Genomic DNA, 17,696 nt, shown 5'->3' on the forward strand with positions numbered 1-17,696 from the left:
TCCGTGTCCCCAAAAGGCTCACAATCTAAAAGGAAGCGTCAAGCAAGGACCAGCAACAGCCACTAGAGGGATGTTGTGCAGGGGTTGGATAAGGACAGTTGCTCCCCTCCCCTATCCCCCCGACCCCCACTCCCCGCAAATATAAGAGAAGCAAGCACAATGTTTAGGATTATTATGCTGCTCCCCCTGTAACCGTTTGCTTTGAATGCAACAACCAAAGTGCGTCTGCAGAGCGTTTGCCTTTTATTTCGCACATCGGACCAACTCAGTTTCCGACAGTACACCAGTTCTACCACAGGAGGTCTCTGCCAGACGCATCCCATTCCCCAATACCACACCCTGGGCCTGCAGTCTCAGAAGAGCGAGCCGTGCGTGTTGAACTCCGCTGAACTGATGGACAGAACGGCATGCCAGTATTCTTTTGCTAAAGAGTTCGGGATTAGAAGGATTACAGCTCGCGCAAGCGAGTATTATTAATGCTCCAAGAAATAAGACAAAACCAAAAACACGTTCATAAAAGCCAAGACCAAGAAAGGTGAAGAACTTATTTTCACGCCACTAACTGTACTACTCTGCTCATTGGGGATGTAAAACAATCCTGCTCATTAGAGATGCAAGGAGTAAATGAAGCAGGAGTGACTTGATCCTTGCAGATTCTGAAATTAAAGCTGAGTCCTAATATAGTCGGACATAATTTTATATCACGCTAGTCTGCAGTTTTACCCCTGGGGGACTTGCAAATTTATTTTTCGCATGATAACCGTCAGTCTCATATTTTCAGCAGCTTTTGCAGATGTGTCAGTTATGTCCCTACTTTGGACCTTTCCTGGTATCAATAAAGTGTGGGATGTGTGAAGTTTTTGTGCAGGTTCCAAGCATGATCTTACTCCTTGTACATATGGTGCAGCAAGCTCCTGCACTAATTCCTAGCACTACCTTATCCTCTACATGCCATATAGGGACCTCAAGTGATTTGCACAGCACTACCTGCCAACCTATGTTTGCATTCCGGGGAAAACCCACCCTTTTTCATTACTACTTCTATGGTGAGTGGGGGAAAGGGTGGGTTCTTCTTGGAGTGCAAGAGCTAGCTGGCAGGTGGTGCTTTGAAGATTGTGCAAAGTTCTGGCTCAACATGTGTAGAGAGTGTAAGATTGTGCTAGGAATTAGCAAGGAAGCCTGCTGGAGCATGTGTCCTGAGAGTAAGCTTGCATCTGAAACGCACATGAAAGCTTTAGACATCCCACCGTACATTGCTGTTTGAAAAGGCCCCTGGAGAATCTGACCTGGTCACCAACATCCATGCCCTTGTTGGAGTAATATAATGGGCCATCCATCCAGGTTAATTAATCCATCCAGGTTATTAATCCATCCAGGTTGGATTAATATAATGGGCTCTCCATAGTGCTGCCTTTGAAAGCATCCAGAAGTTTCAATTGGTTCAGAATGCAATTGCCAGATGAATGCGTGTAGGGGCAGTTGATAACATCACTCCAGTGTGTTTCATCTGTCTTGCCTTTCAACTTGCATCCAGGCTCAAATCAAAGTGCTGATTTTAAACTTAAGGCCCTGAAGGCCTTTCTAGATGGTGTTTCATTCCAGCATGAGTCTTATGGGCACATTTACAGGCAATCCAGATGGTGTTTTACACATCCTATAACTTCCTTGGGCAATCGGTTTGCTAATCTGTGAAACACCAGTATCCTAACTTGATCCTGGAAGGAAAAAGTCTTGCACAAGAAGACAAAGATGTAGACACTGACAGACCATAGCACAAACTAGAGGAGTGGTTACCTGCATCACTGGTGATACCAAGGCCAGTTTGATCAATATTATGTTTTTTGTCCCCCTCAGGCGCCTAACAATGATAGGGCAAGGGGAGACAGTTGTCTGGGGGCCCCACTGCCTGGAGGAGCACCCCAGGGGCACCTCACATGACTCCCCATTGCCCCCTGCCCAGCCCCAAGGCCCCTCAGCCACTTGCCCTCTTCGCCGTCTCTCCTGCTTGTTCTCCTGGCCGGCAATGGAAGCAGCAGACAAGCTGCAAAGAGCTCCTTTTCTCCCGCCTCTCAGCTGATCGGCGGGTGGGCGGTGCTTCCAGGGAGGCCTCCGATTAGGCCTCAGTGAAGCCTGAACTCGAGTAGGGCCCAAGCCAGCCAGGAAGGAGGAGGCAGCCAGAGTGTTCTCTGCAGCAGAAGACCCCCTGCTGCACTGCTTAACCCAGACCAGCATTTGCCAGGTAGAGTGTGAACTCCTTTTTGTGGTTACCTTTCCCGCCCCCCCCCCCATATATAGGGATCTGCTTGCCATAGGGCTTGGATATGGGGGGGGGGGAGGGACTGAGAAGTCTCTGAATATTTATTTTGAAACAGCTTGGAAAATTTGCTGACTTAAAAAAAACTATCTAAAAAGTCCTATAAGTGGCTTGTTTCATGGCAGAAAATTGCAAAAACTTCTGGAACAGTATCTTATTAATTTTATTTATTCATTCATTCATTTATAAATGCACTTATGTTCAAGTTGTTTTGCAGCCCAGAAGGTCTGAGTGAGAACTGTGAAGCATGTCTTGTGCTTTTATTTTATTTTATTTTTCTTGTGTGTGAACTGCTCCCCAATAACTTGCAGGGACTTCAGGGTAAATCTGGCCAACATGTGAATGCAGCACCTCCATTCCAGAGGAGATGTGTCTTAAAGGGCTTTAAAAGCCTCCTGTGAAAAACCTCCTGGAATCAAACTTGACTGAATTTGTTCAGAATTCTGAGAAAACAAACATAGGTTCACCCTGCATGGTTGAAAGTCTCCTTTGCTAATCTGCAGCGAGGGGCCCATTTTAATAATTCATCTTTCTAGTGTGTTCTAGGCATTAAAAGTAATACAAATGTATAGTACTCAATGTATATCACTATATATTGTGACGTGTGTGTGTGTGTGTATTCAGTGAAATGTATTTGCAGGTAGCATACTTATTTTGGAATATCAGACTTAAATCCTTGGGGGCCTGGGGTGTGCGGAGGCCCTGGACTTTGGGGGGGCCCATTTTAAAATCTTGTCTCTGGGCCCACTCCAACCTTGCTACGCCCCTGGTCCCCCTATTATTTATTTATTGGAAACTGCGCCTTTCCTGGAATTTTAGCTCTCGTGCTCGCTCTCGCTCTCTCTCCTCTTGATTTAATGTTGCAGAGAACCAGGAGAGCAAGGACAATCCTGCATGTGGATTTGAAAGGCAATAGTGAAGCCTCAAAACTTTGAAGCATGCATGCAGAGAAAATCCAGGACCTAGCTGCATTAAATTCTTTTTGTATAATGGCCTTTCAAGGGTCTACCATGCTTGATATTTTCATTCTACTGTGTCCCCACCCACCCCCGGTGTAAAAAGTATTTGCACTATATCCTCCCCGCCACAAGAGCATAAACTTTATAAATAAATAAGCTTAACATTAAAAAGAAAGAGAAAGAAAAGGTCTTAGCAGCAGAATAGATGCCTTTTTATTCAGAAGCAAGTCCCACTACGTTGAACAGGACTTACTCTCAGGAAAATGTACATAGAATTGTAGCCAAGTCATTAATCAGGCAGGAAGAAAGGGGAACAATTCAGCAGGATTTCGGGAAGTGGATTATTACAAGAGATCAGCAACAAAGTCCAGAGAACACTGAAAACCACATTCAGAGTAGAAGGGAGATCAGAAGGCAATGGCAACTGAAGACATTTCTCCCTTGCTTTGGGGACAACTATGGGGCTAGCCACTCACCTTTGTGTGCAGCAGCAGCAGCAATGGTATTCACAGGAGTTGTGCAGGTTGGACTTAGAAAAGTGCCACTGGCAAGAATAATACCAGGGACTTTTATACACAGAAGGCTTTACCATGGGTTTACTGGGAGGCTTTACTGTGAACTTGAAGTTTTCCCAAACAACTGATACAAATACTGTATTTTTTTAACCCCGGATATAAATTGGGCTACACTCTAGCACTCAGTGAAAAACCCAAATTGTCCTTGAACTGCTCCCCAGTAACTCACAGGGACTTCAGGGTAAATCTATGTGAACACACTCCCTGCATTCTGGAGGAGATGAAGTTAAAGGGCTTTAAAAGCCCCATGTGAAAAACTTCCTGGTTGAAAAGTCCAGGTCTAGGCTACCTTAAGGACCAGTTCCTTCCATATGAGCCTGCTCAGTCACTCCATTCAACAACTGTGGCCCAGTTTATTGTTGCCCCACTGCCAAAAGTTCAGCAGGTATGAACAAGAGAAAGGGCCTTTTTGACTGTAGTACTAGACTGTGGGATCCTTCCTCCAGGAAGGCCTGTATGTATCTCTCGTTGCTCATGAGAAGCTAAAATATAGCTCCTTACTAAAAGCTTTTGGCTTGAATTAATGTTATTAACTTGTCCTGGAATTTTATTTTGGCTACTTTTTCTCTTATGGAAAGGGGTGCGTGTCTGCATATGTCTGTACGTGCACACATGTGTAATGTTTTTTCAGATGAGGTTCTTAAAAAGCCAGTTTGTTTACAGGGATTATTATGCATAAATACAGGTCAGAATGAATGGTGCACATTTTTTAAAAATGTGTGCAAAATGTAGCTATGATTTTGATTGTCATTTATTCCTTTGCACCCTCCCTGAGTGTGAATTCACACTGTCATAATGGGATGTGCAAGGCAATTCTGCTATTAAATCAGCTTTGCCTACTGCTGAGCGATTCAAACTTCCAAAAACTTCAAAGGGAAACAACAGAGGGAAATAGTTTATGATTCTGGGATTCTAAGTAGAGTCTGTAGGGTTGCAATTTTTTTTAATTTTTGGTGGTAGAATTCCCACTTTAGTGATTGCATATGTAGTGAAAATGAAATAGACAGATTTTCCCCAAGCATTCCACAGTGGGGGAAGATTCCCTTGCTGAGTTTCTTTTTGCCATTTAGCTACTAAAGGCATAGGAACACTAGCCAACCATGGAGCCAAATTGGATATGATGTGGAAAATTCATGATCAGGACTTCTTGCAGTTTTGTTTTGTTTTTGAAGGCTGCACACATCATCTGCACACTCACACACCTGCCCCCAATCAGATCAGTACCATGATGACAGAGGAGAATAATCCTCCCCGCTTGTGCTATACATCCACTTAAAAATCACCCTCTCGGAAGTGGCTGTCTGCTCCATGGAGGAAGAGCAAATACGTTTAAGTCTTCTGGTGTGGAGGAAATAAGAGCTAGTGGGGGCGGAGGGGCAATCTTAACAGAAAAAAATAGGCTTGGAGGAAGTGTCAGATCTCTCCCAGCACTACAATCCAATCCGATTCCTCGTCCTGATGGCTAATCCAGGATCTTCTTTATCACATCTAGCTGTATGCTTTGTTCCCACCCTGCATAACAGGAGAACAGCATTGTGAGTGTGCCTGGATTGTGAAAACTGTGCACAGCACTCTTACCCCACTATTCAAGGCAAGGCTGCAGAAGCAGAGAAGTTGAAAACTGGACTCAGTGGCTGACAAGTGCAGCAGGGAAGTGGCAATTTTTGATGTCCTCTCCTTCCTCAGGAAGTATTCTGTGGCCCCTGAACATACCTCTCTGAGGGTTATGTAATCCTTGGGGACATATTTTCTGATGGCACAGAAGGCTTCCTGGGGAAGGGGAGGATGTCAAAAATTGCCACTTCATGGTTATACCTGGGAACAACTGGTATAATATCATTGCCTAGAGATTTCTATATTAGGTGGCATATTAATTCAATGAAATAAATAAATAAACAAACAAATAAATAATATCTAGTTGGGAAGTTATTTTAGGCAGCTCTCTCACTGCACCGCCGGTACATCCTTGCTCTGTATGTCAGCCACTCTGGATTTCTCAATCTCTGCCTGTCACCTGATGAGCCATACTTCAGAATCTCTAGCCACTCGCTCCTAATCATTGGCTCTTATAGAATCTGGGCATGGATTTTCCATAAATTATTATTTCTATGTACACATGGGAGTATTCTGGTAAGAACATTATCATGCAAATAGGTAGCACGTAATGTGCATTATCATGTATATCGGTAGCAAGCAATGTTACACAGTAGTCTAACTGTGCAATACTATAAAGAGCAGCACATTATCTGGTGTGCTATTAGAGCTGCAGTTCTATGTATTTGTTTGTGATAAGTGTCACTGAACTCAAAGGGACTTACTTCTGAGTAAACATGTATAGGTTAAGACTTCACATAGATTATTTGTGTATTATTACCCATAATTATTTGTAAGTAAAGCTAGTGGTAAAAGCATTAGCAATTGCCCAACTTGTCTTTAATTTCAGTGGGACTGCTTTAAGTAATTTTCCTCATCTTGTCTGCCAGTGGTTTGAACCAAAACACACAGACACACAGAACTGGGAACATATACATGGCAATCTTGCTCCCTTATACATATACATACTCATGATAACTCATCCCTTTTTCTTGCCAGCTGCAGGATGGTATTATCTTGTCAAAAGCCATAGAAAAAGAGAGTGTATTTCCCTGATGATACCAAACACAAGTATGAACTACACCAGTGTCAGCTGCCACTTTCTGGCAGCTCTGAGAATGAAATGAAGCAAAAAGAGGCGAGAGGAAGCTGCCTTTCAAGCTATAATTCATGAGACTCTGAGTGTTTAAGAGAAAAACAAGGCCTCCGCTATGAATTAAAAGCTGCCAGGATGCAATTTTAAGGACTCAGTTTTGAAACAAAGCAGGATTTGTGGCCTTTTGAGGTAGTTGTTCATCAGGAAATTGTAGGAAGTGAGCCCTGTGACGAGGGAAAATAATCCAGAACTCAAAGGCCCTGAGTATCATCGGTCATAGAATTCTTGTGTGGTCTTTCTAAGGTTCACCCCCTTTTTTTTCTAGCCCAGTTCTTATATTGTAACAGCACCTTGATGTGTAAAAATTTAGCAGGTGAAGCTTTTCCTGGTGTGGAGATAGGTGGTGGGGAATGTTTCACCGACATTTCAGCGTTGTAGGCTGAAATTGTGAAAAAAACACAAGGGCAGAACAGTAAATAGATGGTGATGATAAAAGTGAGAACTGAGCAGAAGGTGAAAAGGATGTCTCTGAACACATTGAGGTGTGTTTGTTTTTATAAAATTTGAGTGAGGAACTTTAAAACTGACTAAATGAAAATTAATGTCAGAGGTAAGTAAGTACAATAGTGTGGGATTCGCTTATATATTGACTGAAGAATATATACAAAGAACCTTCTAATAGAGAACACAATAATAATAATAGAGAACATTCTTTGCTAAGTTGGCAGATAAATGTGTACCTGGCACCCTAATGCAATTCCTATTAAAACCAGAAGGACTGAACTTCCAAATAATATATTGGAATATATTATATTGGAATATATATTGGAATAGGGATGAAATCATCACTGTTATTTATTTAGCAAATTTATAAACCACTCTTCAGTATAAAACTCCGAGGGTGGTGTAGAGCAATTTGGAGGGTCCAAATTCACAATCCAGACAAGCTGCACACCCTCAAGTTTCTATCTATCTATCTTAAACTCTTAATGGTTTGGGCCTGGGATACCTGAGGGACCACCTGCTCCCAAAGGTTGCTGCCCGCTTGACAAGGTCATCTGAGGGGGCTCTGCTCCGGGTGCCGACTATGAGGGACACTAGGTTGTCGTGCACTCGGGACAGGGACTTCTCTGTTGCTGCCCCCAGACTCTGGAATGCTCTCCTGGTGGGTATCTGCTCCTCAGTCTCTATCACAGTTTTTAGAAAGCATGTCAAATCGTGGCTTTTTACCCAGACTTTTATATTATTGTCTCCACTGCTGCTTCTTGTATTTTGTACTGTTTTTATGCTTGTTTAAAAATTTTTTTAAATCAGGTTGTTTTTATATTTTTTTAGCTCGGTGTTTTAATGTCTCTTTTTAATAATCTTGTTCTTAAATTTTATTGTGAGCCGCCTTGGGATTTTCTTGAAAGGCGGGGTATAAATAAAATCTTTATCCCATATTTTGTCAAAAGACCTCAAGGAGGTTAACAATGTAAGCTAAAACAATGCAACAATAAAATCTCTAGGCATCCACAATAAAAGCAGAAATAAAAGACAATAAAATAATCAGAGGGAAACCATCAAACAACAAGCAGCATATTCTACTGCTACTCAGTTTCTGTTTATTTCTGTGGGGCTTCTGCACAAACCCTCACATGGCAGTTGTGAAGAACTGGAAGCCATGTCTTTGAAACACCAGATACGTGCAATACTTCTGCCCCAGAATTGTTGGATGCATTGTTCACACACAACACCTCTTATGAATAAGAGAAACAGAGGAGCTGATTGCTCTGTTATCTCCTTCATGCTCTCTAGTTTTCATGGTTGCCTTTTAAAAACCCAGAGCGCTTCCATTAGTGTTGCGCTCTTAAACCTGCATGGGTATTACTGTCTCTGCAAAACTGTGAGTTAAACTGACACTGGCCACCTTGAGATGTGATTCTTCAGGCTCCTTTGGAGATGAATTCATGCTGAAACTGCTGCCTGCAAAATTGCTCCTTGATATACACAGGAGCAGCCATTGGATTGCAGTGATACAGAAACTTGCTTTGTTTATTCATTTCTTTATGAGTTTCCCTATTGCCATATCATAAAGAGTCATGGCAAACAATATGCTTAGAAAACAGTCAGAAAACTGTAGCAACAGCAACTGAATTTGTGGGAGAGGAGAGCTGATCTTATGGTAGCAAGCATGACTTGTCCCCATAGCTAAGCAGAGTCCACCCTGGTTGCATATGAATGGGAGACTAAAAGTGTGTGAGCACTGTAAGATATTCCCCTCAGGGGATGGAGCGGCTCTGGGATGAAGCCACTCTGGGAAGAGTAGAAGGTTTCAAGTTCCCTCCCTGGCTTCTCCAAGATAGGACAAGATTTTTTTTAATTGAACCAACAAACTACCAAAGCATACAGTACGTTGCCAAGATAGGGCTGAGAGCGATTACTGCCTGCAACCTTGGAGAAGCCACTGCCAGTCTGTGAAGACAATACTGAGCTAGATAGACCAATAGTCTGACTCGGTATATGGCAGCTTCCTATGTTGAATGACATATGTGTATATTGTGGAGAATTCTAGATTTTAGATTAATTTTAATTAATTTTAAACCAGCCTAGAGTTGAAAACATATGGTAGAGACCTAGAAATATGATTATCTATTTCATTAAGATTTTCTTGTAGCATACAACAGCACCAATTTTAAGTTTAGAATTTTAATATTGGTTTAAACAAAATACATGCTACACCAATGTCTGCATAATATATCAGCATATTGTATGGAAACAGATTAGACAAGAGAGAGGTTTGTGCTCGTATTCACATCTTGATACCTGGTTTAACAATGTTAACTGAAAAACGGTATGATATACCGTTCAGTAGCACTGGAGGAACTAAAGGATTACTTATATTGGACACTTATTAACACCAACTAATATAAGGATGCTGAAATATTATTATTTCATTAGCCACCTAATGGCGCAGTGGGGAAGCAACCTGCCTAGAGAGCAGGAGGCTGTTGGTTCGAATCCCTGCTAGTGTGTTTCCCAGAATATGGGAAACTCCTATATTGGGCAGCAGCAATATAGGAAGGTGCTGAAAGGCATCATCACATACTCTGCAGGAGAAGGCAATGGTAAACCACTCCTGTATTCTACCAAGAAAACCACATGGCTCTTTGGTCGCCAGGAGTTGACACTGACTTGACAGCACAACCAAATTATTATCTGCAAAACACTCTTTCCCTAGAAGTAGAAATATGTGGAATTACATAGTTTGAAAGATACTTCAATATTTTACAGTCTGAGATGCTGGAGATGTGAAACCAGCAATGCAAATATGGATCAGATGATGTGGAAATGTAAAGTCAAGCAATTATTTTGGTAAAGTATTGTATTTTTGTTTTAATAAATTATGTTAAGTCACTTTAGATGCTCTTCAAAGGGGAAATGTATTCAAAAGAGATGAAGAGGTCTGGTGGTGACTTGGGAGCGGGCCTTCTCTGTAGTCGCTCCTAGGCTGTGGTATGCGCTCCCTAGACATTTGTGGTTAAACATCTTTGCCAGCCTTTAAAGGAGTCCTTAACACATTTTTTTCAGCCAAGCTTGCTCTGGAAGTTTTAAATTTTTAAATTGCTGTTTTTAACAGTCTGTTTTGTTTTTTCTTGTGTTTATTTTTATGAACCGCCTAGAGCCTTTGGAATCAGGTGGTATATAAAACAAATAAATAAAATGGGATATCAATTTTTTTTCAATGAGCAAATAACTAAAGTGTAACAATCAGGATAAATAGCATTGATCACAATTCAGCTCTGATCCCTTGTGTTCCATGTGATTATTGGCTCCAGACAGTGATGCATTTCCTCATCCAGTTCACCGCATGCATCCATCAAACTCAGTTGGGGTTGCATGAATATTCCATTGCGGATGTCCATCAGTCTGATCCTTGATCTTAATAAACTGATTGACTGACTGATTGATTGCCCATCAGCTGAGCACTCAGTTCTCTCTTCTGGAGGCAACAGTATCTTCCAGAATTAGTTATCTTGATCCCACTATATTCTTGGCCAAGGGAAGGGCCAACCTGAGGCTCTCCAGCTGTTGTTGTACTACAACTTGCATCATCCTCTGCTACAATTTCTTTCCACAGATTAATGATATGATAAAATCAGAGATAGCTGATCTAGCTCTAAACATAGAACTTTTCAGTTAGAGGGTAACTCTGGAAAGATTGTAAATGGAACCTGTATATGAACATCTTGCTAAATAAATGTGCCTTCCTAAATAAATGTTACCTTCCTATCTGTCAAACTAAAAAAAGTTAAATATGATAAATTAGCAGGAAATACAACTCATAGTGAGAATTGTGGGGATTCATTTATTAGACACAATCTCATCTAATATATTTACTCCCTGACTGTAAGATATACTTGGCTTTGACTAAAATCCACCCCATTGTTTTCATGCACAGGATTTGAATCTACTCCAAACTCTGATGTGCTCTCCACAGTATGTCACGCACAGCTAAACACAGGGATAATTAGAACTACAGACACATTTCCCACGTAAACTCCATCATGGAGCATTCATTTTATTTCTGGGCTGCAACATTTTCCTGTGAGTCACATGAAGGCAAATAAAGACTTAATCAGTGGAGATTGTAGTAGAGATATATCTCAAGATAGATCTGAGAGATTAAAAGAACACCAGACTGGAAGCCTGCTGCTGTTCTCTTAGCCTTCCATCTTTCCAGGGCCTAATCCCTGCTCAGCCATTAACCTCTCTGGGTGGTCTTGTACAGATCACTATCTCTCAGCCTAACCTAAAGTCATAGTGAAAGTGAATAAGAGAACAACTGCAAGCCATTTCAGAAAATTAGGAGCCATGAATGCGACAGATAAGAAGCCTTATTTGTGAAAGGGCATACATAGAAAAGACACCCGTTCCCATTGAATCTAGGGGCTTCTGGGTGATTGTAGAGACTGCTCCTGTGTGTGAAATGTTGCGAGGAATGAAATTTATCATTATTTTATTGTATTGTTTTATTGTAAGTCACCCCAAGCTGCAGTGTGCCGGAGGGACAGATGAAAAATATTTTAAACTATCTTAATCTGTGCAGAGCATCTGCACTCTAGTACTTGATTGCTCTCCTCACCCCCTGCCACAGCCCCCCTCACCTCAGAAATCTCTCCACCCTCACCTGAGCCGCACTCCTCCTCCTCCTCCTCCATCCTGTTGCTTCCACTCCCCTCTCAGTCACTCCTCCACCCCTTTACTCCATCCCCCTCACCCCTCTTGGTCGGGGCTGCAGTGTTGCTGGCCTCCTCACCCGAGCCCCACTCCTGCTCCTCCCCACAGGAGCAGCAGCGGTTGACCGGGCCCTTCCTCACTGCTGCCATGGCTGCTCGTTCCCCTCAGACCACTGACAGTCCTGGGCCTGTCCCGTGCCTGCCTGCCTCCCTCCGCCAATGACCCAAACAGCAGCAGTGGACTTGGTAGCCCCAAACAGCAGCAGTGGTTGACTGGGCTCTTCCTTGCTGCCAATAGGCACCACCATGGCCGCTCATTCCCCTCAGGCCCCTGACAGGCTCTGGCCCGTCCCTCATCCTTCCTTCTTTCTCTCTTCCCCGCCCTTCTTTTTCTCTCTTTCCCTCTCCTCCACTTGCTCTTCCCCTCTGTCTTTCTTCCCCTTCCTTCTTTTCTCTCTCTCTCTCTTTCTCGTTCTCCCTTCCTGAGTTAACAGATCTTGTTCATCTTGTTTCCTCATCTAATTCACAACACAGCAGCCTCCTTCTCCTGAAGGGACTATTTCCTCGCTCATGACCCCTCTCTTTGCAGACTGCTGCCCACTATTTTTTTATATATAGATTTCTCTCCTCTATAATCAAGCACATCTTCCGACCAGTAACAGTTGCATTCCAACTGACCTTAACCATCACAGGTTCCTCCTCCCTATCTGCATATGGAATCTCCACTGCCCAGTCACCACAGTGCTTCTGCTCACGAACTCTTGGAAGAGCTGCCACACACAAGATTAGCCACAGATATGCCTTAGAGAATTATATAGATAGATACATAAATACATTTCTCCTTTCTTAATAACTTGACACACAACCCATTCCTCCCACCACCACCCCAACTTGGATTTCAACCTGAGAGGGCCATAGTGGTAAAACACATGCTTTACATACAGTAGTTCCTTAGTTCAATCTTCAGCATCTCCAGTAAAATGGATCAGAGTAGTAGAGCTGGGAAAGACCCCTGCTGTAGACCTTGGAGAGCTGCTGCCAGTCAGTGCTGGATGAGATGGACTCAGTCAGTTTGAGGCAGCTTAATATGTTCAGTTCATTCTCACTGCCTCTTGCTTTACCAGGTTATGGGATAGACTAAGTAACAACTGGGCAAACCACTGTCTGTACACATTGCATTATTGACACAGTGTTATTAAACAGTATTACTAGAAATGCATCTTTTATATAACCCATCCATAGGTCATACGCCTTCTCAGTTAAAACCCTATAGTTCTAGGCCTACCTATTTGGGAGTAAGTCTTTGGTTATTTCCATGGTGTTTACTTCACACTAGCAAGTGTGTATTGCCATCTCTCTCTTTAACTAGTGATTCAGAAAATATTCTAGTAAGTTAGTTATAACAGTTTATCTAATAGCCACAATCCAGCAGTGGCAGATGGAGTTGCCAACTGCCCAGGAAAGAAAGCGCCCAGCTTGCTCTTTTGCCTTCGACTGCAGCTTGAGTTACAGTAATTAGCAAATGACATTTTTCAGGGCATGGAGGAAAAACCTCATCACTTGCTAATGTCTGCACATCAAGCTTCTGTCAAGCACAGCCAGTGTTTACACATTATCCTTAAATAAAAACTCTTCCTTTTCTTTACTGGTATGCAATGGCAGGCCTTGTGTGTATTTATTATAAACTCTGACTGTGTTGAACATGTAAAGGGATAGAAGTCTTTTGTGCTTAGTTACTGCAAAAAACCCTGAAAAGACAATTAGCCTGAGTCTAATCTCATTTACAGTGGTTTTAAACCACTGTAATTCCATGACTTCACTGATATTGCTCCACATATATGCCAGCAGTACAGGATTAACCAATAAGCTTACCACACTATCACCCTATGAGGCTCCCCAGGGTCTGTAAAGTCCATGCCGTTTTGTATGTGCTGGCCAATGTGTGTATACTTGTTATTGTTGGTCAAATCATTCTTTAATAGTCTCTTCCAAATAAATGTTTATCCAAAACAGACGAACAATACTTTCTGCCTCTTTTAAACCGTCACCTTGCTAACAAGTTACCAGGAGCATCAGCAGCTTGCTCCAGTTAAATTGCCAAATGGAGAAAGGTTGACTAATGAGCAGGTAGCCATAAAGGAAAGGGAAAGTAGCAATTTATTAGTGCTGTTATGGCACCCATGGCTTCAGACTGTACAAAGCAAATGTAGATAGGTTGTCCAGAAACATTTCCCAGAAAAGATGTGGGAGCTCCTGCCCAAGAGCTTTTAAAAGTGGAAACTAGCTGATCATCTCCCCCCCCCCCCCGCTTTTTTTTCTTTTGGCAAGGCTCTCGTAAATTGAATGACAAACAAAAATCAACAGATGAAGCTTTTCTCATCCCTTATCTGCTTATTAGGTAAAGTTTCAACTCTGAATTTCTGCTTCTCATGCAACTGTTAAAGGGTCAGAGGCCGTGCCAGGGGTGGGGGAGACAGACAGACACACATACACCATTAAGTATTAAGTGGTCAAAGTCTAAGTAATCTTGTCATTTCAAGGTTTGGACTAGATTTATTTATTATTTAATTTGAAATTTTTTATACACTGCCTAAACATATGTCTCAAGGCAGTGATGATCTTGAGGTATTTAGTGTTATGATTCTGTGCTGCTAAGCTACCAATTAACAAAGTAATTATAACAAAGCAATAATCTAGGCTTTGTTTATTCAACCCAGCTGCAGGTCTACTGAACATGGAATTTGGCATAATGAGAATCTATGGCTGCAATTGTATGCACACCTTACTTTGGAGTAAGTCCCACTGAATTCAAAGTGTGGGGCTTACTTCTAAGTAATCATACATAGAATTGCAACTGCAATTCTAAGCACATTTTCAAAGGAACAAGTCCCAATTAACTCAATGGGAGTCTCAGACTTGCTTCTGAGTAAACTTGCTTATGATCATGCTACATATTTTAATTTGGTGGAGCGGAGGAGAAAATCATATAATTGTAGAGGAAAGTTTGGAACCATGTGCCTGAAGATGATGCAGGAGTCTGACTGTGGAATCAAGATTCTAGTACTGACAAGGTAGATTCTGGTTTCCTGTTTGCTACTTTTCCAGCTACTTCTTATCCTTGACCACCAGAATAAGGTGAATATGGTGGCTAGCAAATCCAGTCTGTTTCTTGTCTTCCTTCACTCCTTTCACACCAATGTTGGCTAAAAAATGCCAAACTCTTCAAAAAATTCCCTCTAGGAAACAAAATAAATGTTGTGAAATGTTCTTGATTTATATCATTTATTCCAGTGGCAGAACTCCCACTTTCTTTGATACAAAATTTAGAGTTACTTCACAGAATGCATACAATAATAACTGAAGCATAAGACAGCGAAAAGCACTCGCTTCTAAATACAGCAAAGAATATATGATTAAAGCAGCTGATTAATTGGCTTAAAGCAGAAAACATATAGTTTAAAAAGCAGTGAGCAAGTAAGGAATTAACTAAATAATCCACACAGAGAGAACACACAGCATATAGAGCAAAATATCATTGGCACCTAGGGCTGTCCTTAGGGCAGGGCAAGCAGGGTGTCTGTCTCGGGCCTCACTCTTTTAACCTCCATTAAAATTTACTGGGAGCCCCACAGTGACTGATTTGCCCCAGGCCCTGCATCCTGTCAGGGCTTTCCCAGGACAGTTCTGTTTGCACTTCTTTCCTTTTGTGTAGGGAGACGGTAGAACAGGGAAGAGGCAGCCAAAACGGCTAAGGCCAGATGCTCCTATCTCTTTCAGTTATTTATTTGTATACCGCCTTCCTGCCTTGACAAACGCACCCAAAGCTGTTTACAATATTAAAACAAGGAAATGATATATGATTAATAAAACATTGACTGTTGGGTCTTTTTGAGGACAAGAGCTCGCTCGCCTGGGTGCCTCCTTTCTTGCCTTCCTCTCAAGGGACACTGGTCTTTCAGTTGCAAAAGCAGAATTTCTCCGGGGGCTTTTACGCACAGCAGGTTTTACTGTGAGTTTATGGGGAGGCTTTACTGCAAACTCAAAGTTGTCCCAAAAAACCAACACAAATAGTGGATTTTTTTACCCTGAATATAAATTAGGTTATACTCTAAAGCACAGTGAAAAACCTGAATTGTGTGTGAACTGCTCCCCGATAACTGGCAGGGGCTTCGGGGTAAATCTAGCTGATATGTGAATGTACCCCCTCCATTCCGGAGGAGATGCAAGTTAAAGGGCTTCAAAAGCCCCGTGTGAAAAACTTCCAGGTGTGGCTTTTCCCATCACAGAGGCAGTAGCTTTATCTAGTGGAGTTCCCCCTTATATGTAACACTTAAAAGATATAGGAGCCCTCACAAGGTCTGGAACTGGCAACCCAAACAAGCTGTATCATTCCTCCTCCCCCCAAAAGCACCTTCCAACATAAAGAAGAAACTGGCTTATTTTACCCCAGCAAGTTCCTGTTTTTTAGTCCAGCTTAGAGATACCAGCAAGAGGGCGGGGGAAAACACACTGGCATGCTGTTCTAGAACTTGTATGAAAGCATTTGTCACCCTTGGCCCTATTTTCCTGTTTATCTTCTGCAAACTCTTAAGCTGAGTGCAGCAATAGTGATGACTTGGCACATGGAAACCTCTGACTAGTGTCTAACAGGCCAGGGGCAGTCAAACAACTCAAATTGCTGGGCAGGTGAGACAGCTAGGGTTTGACTTGAGCCATTTGACAGAGGAGCATAGGACCTAGCCCCAGCTCAAATCAAGGTTTGGACAACTTGGTGGTGGGATGGATGTGTGGAAGAGTGGGGCAAGAGGAGGGGACATATTAAAAATAACTACATTTATTCCATTTGTTAATATTAAAACATTGTTAACAAATTTAATTTGTTTTGTAAAAAAAAAAAGCATTCTGCTTTGCTGCAATAAAGTAGTCAAAGGCTAGCATACAAATAAAGTCTAAAAACAAACTCAACAACAGTAAAAAGGTAAAAATAAGACACACGCATGAGGGTAGGAAGTACCAAGGCAGGACAATGGAAGATATGTTAATAGAGGGAGAGTTACAGGGGAAAGGACAAATGAAATAGATTAGAAAAAGATTAGAAATAGATACAGAAAAATGAAATAGATTAGAACAAAGAAAGGGAAGGAAATAGGGAACTAATGGCTGGAAATAACAACTATGAATAATATGCATTCTCCAAAAGAACACAAACTTTTAAAGACCTCTTTAATGCACACACACACACAAAACATAAGACAGATGTCAAAATAGCAAATGTTTCGATGTTACACATCAGCTTCAGTGCTATACAGTGGTGCTCTAAGTACAATACTTCCACGTCATGGCTCAGTAAAACTGACAGTAAAATTATTATTCTTGTTAGAGATATTTATATATTTATCTCAAAGTGGTTTACAGAGCAACATGGTTCCCTGTCCCTTTACAGAGCAACATGGTTCCCTGTCCCTAAAGTGGCTCACATTTTAAAGTACATGCAAGGTAGACACCAGCAACCACTACTGGAAGGATGCTGTGCTGGAGTTGAAACAGGGTCAGTTGGTTGCTCTCCCTTTGCTAAACTGGAGCCACCACTTCAAGAGGTGCCTCCCTGGACAGTAAGCAAAGGCATGGTGAAGGTGAGGGGGCAGGAGCAAAAAGGCCACAAGTGCTGGAGGAGCTCCAGCAGTGTTTCAATTGGCCTTATTCAGTGTTGCTCCCCCTATGCCGACAAAGTGAGGTAAGTGCCAGTAGTCATAGCTGTTCCACATCATGCTCGTATGCTGTACACAAATCCCCTATGCATCACTGGTCTTTTGGCCTGAAAGCTTCCTGTCATGTATTCTGTTCTCTGGAATGCAGCATCCACCACTACGTTGAATTCCTCCTCTTATGTAACACATTCGATGCTGAGCTGCCAGAGGAAGTGCTGTAGGCATCCCCCAC

General features: G+C 42.1%; 1 long non-coding RNA gene across 1 annotated transcript; it reads left to right on the forward strand.

Moving 5' to 3' along the window:
- Positions 1-1,823: 1,823 nt before the first annotated feature.
- LOC128344786 (uncharacterized) lies at positions 1,824-11,032 on the forward strand. Its single transcript, XR_008316047.1, has 3 exons — positions 1,824-2,239; positions 9,811-9,891; positions 10,979-11,032. It is a non-coding gene; the product is annotated as an uncharacterized LOC128344786 (long non-coding RNA).
- Positions 11,033-17,696: the final 6,664 nt, after the last annotated feature.

This window comes from Hemicordylus capensis, chromosome 1 (assembly GCF_027244095.1).
Source record: "Hemicordylus capensis ecotype Gifberg chromosome 1, rHemCap1.1.pri, whole genome shotgun sequence".
Taxonomy (NCBI): domain Eukaryota; kingdom Metazoa; phylum Chordata; class Lepidosauria; order Squamata; family Cordylidae; genus Hemicordylus; species Hemicordylus capensis.